Source organism: Morone saxatilis, unplaced genomic scaffold (assembly GCF_004916995.1).
Source record: "Morone saxatilis isolate NCDOM2014 unplaced genomic scaffold, NCSU_SB_2.0 Contig1, whole genome shotgun sequence".
Classification (NCBI taxonomy): domain Eukaryota; kingdom Metazoa; phylum Chordata; class Actinopteri; family Moronidae; genus Morone; species Morone saxatilis.
In genome coordinates this window covers 5,663,000-5,665,781 of record NW_023339651.1, presented here as the reverse complement: position 1 = coordinate 5,665,781, position 2,782 = coordinate 5,663,000, and positions in this window count along the sequence as shown.

The window sequence follows — 2,782 nt, the reverse complement described above, 5'->3', positions numbered from 1 at the left end:
GGCTGCTGAACCCTCGAAGCGCTTGTCAACATTCACCCATTCACACTCACATTCCATACACAATAGCACAGGCCACCATGTATCAGGACGATACAGTGTTCCTAATCCAAAGCCACTAACCACCCATACACCCATAACACACACACACAACACACACAACACACTGACACATGGCCGTCGGAGCAATTTGGGGTTCAGTATCTTGCCCAAGACACTTTGACTGGACAGGGGAGGCCATGAAATCAAACAATGACCCTCCCATTATCAGACGTCCCACTCTGCCACTAAGCCACATCCCCCATATGGACTTACATTCAGCATGTGGCCAGAAACACAAAGACAAACTCTAAAGAATAACTGCTGGATGTGTAAATAACATCTGTTAGCTAACAAACTTGCCATATCAATTTAATAGTGATGGCATGTCAATATTGTGTTCACAACTGCCCCCAAGTGCACAGACAAATCAGAAAGGGTAAAGAAGAAAAGGGCAAATCACTGATGAATAGAAATACAAAAATGGCCCCAGACAACATACCGTTGTGTTCTTGGAGGAAAAATAACTTCACAGTTAGACTGCTTGTTTGCTCCAGCCAATATGTGATCATAGGCTATACAAAATCATTGACATTGCATGATTCCACACTAGCACAACACACACACACCACACACACACCACTCACACACTCGCACACATTTTTGACACAATGTACAAATTTACAAATTCAAGTGATATCAATAGTTAAGAGTTTCTTCTTTAGCACTTTCAGTGTTTGCATACATTCACACATTGGTACAAATAACACCACCCTCACCAAGCAACCAGGGACAGCTGAGATGTGGCAGAGTATCGCCAGCTGCCTGGCTTTTATCTTTGGCACGTCTGCTTTTGGCAGGCTGCTCACAGCCAAAACATTTCTAGAGCTGCCAGATATTAGAACTCTGTGCCTGATCATGCACATGCAAACAAAAATAATGTTTCTACGCACATACGCACACATCAATGTGAGTTAAACAGTGTCACTGTTGCCTAGAGGTGAGAGAAGTGGGCTTGTCACCAGTTGCGATGCCCACACCAGCTGGGATGTAGGAGGGGATCTCTCCTGTCACAATCACCATTGAGATGCCTGCAGGGCTGTTGGGTAACAATAGATGTACAGGGCCGCTCCCAGACGTGGCTTTACAACACTGTATGAATGTGAAGAAGGGGAGAGCTGGAAAGCAGCAAGCATGTCAATTTTCTATGCATAAAAAATTGAAAAGTCCAAGTGTTAGCCCCATGGGTTTGCCTTGCCTGTTGTGGAACTAAAAAAAGCTAAGCTGTGAGTGCTACAGGAGAGGCCATGACATTGTAAAAAAAGGATTTAGCCTCTTGGTAACCTGACTGAGCTCAGCAAATTTTATGATGATCTCCCTGTTAGAATAAATATAGTGTGCGTAAAAAATTTACTTTTACCTGTAAAGGTGGTTCGTCTTCTGAGAATGTACTCAGCAAAATCCAGGAAAAAATAATGGAAGATTTTTTATTTCTTGTGTTTAAGTGGTAACATTGGCATCATGGTATACCTTAAGAATAAAAAATCACTTCTTTACACTTAGGTTACTTTTGAAATGCAGTAGGTTACAGATTACTAGTTAACCTGTTAAAATTGAATTGATCACTTCATCAAAGTAATATAACTTATTATGTACGGAAAATAATATATTTTAGATATATCCCTTTGTAATAACCAATATTATTACCAATAATAAGTAACTTTAATTTAACAAGATATTTTTGTAACTGTAACATATTATATTTACACCTATTTTGTAATTTAATAAGTTTTACTTTACAAGTATCTTACTGCTCAACACTGTTGGGGACAACAAATAACCATACAAAATTTCATATTTAAATTTAGTTTAAAAGACACTTTTGATAGATGGACAAACCAAAAACCATAAATTTAAACATACAATAACTTTATATTAGGGCTGTTAAATACTAGTTCTTCTCCTTAACCAGGTGACCCTTGGATGTAGGGTGACAGTCCACAATTCCCTGGTCTAACATCAACCTCCGTTATTCCTCCCTCTAAAACACAAACTGACTGAACCCAAAGTGACCCAACACACCACAGTCCTGAGGCAGAACCGGAGGACACACACACACACACAGGCTTCACACACAGACACACAGAGTCATACGCAGAACATTTTCTCTAGTCCTTCCCCACAGTGGCTTCACGCAGGGCGATGGAGTGTCAGTCCTGTTTGGTTGCTGTGAACAGAGAACAGGTGCAGCAGTCGACAGATAAGGAGAACTTCTCCCCTGCCTTCTAAATAAAACACTATCCATCTCCATCTCAAACTTTCTCTGCACTCACTCTCTCCCCTACTCGCTATTCTCTAAACAACTGTCATGTTAAAGTCACCAACTTTACAACAAGGCACACACACTTCTTGTTTTGGAGGACTTCTGTTTTGTGCAATTTGTGAACAAAGAGTGAAATATCAGTTGAAAATGACTTTATCATTACTGGACTTTACTAAAGGAGATTGAGAGTATTAGGAGTTGCAGTGAGAACATGGTTTGATGTACTTGAAAAGAGACAAAAACTAAAACTTACAAGTCCATATTAAGCCAATTGTGACTATTGCTGATAACAGCTGATTAACATTTAATCATAAATGACTAATTAAGAAAGTTAGATATGAAAATTCAGGTAGGAACTAATTAACACCCAGCACTGTGTGTTCTAGTGTAATTCTATGATAGTTTTTGATATGAGCCCTGATT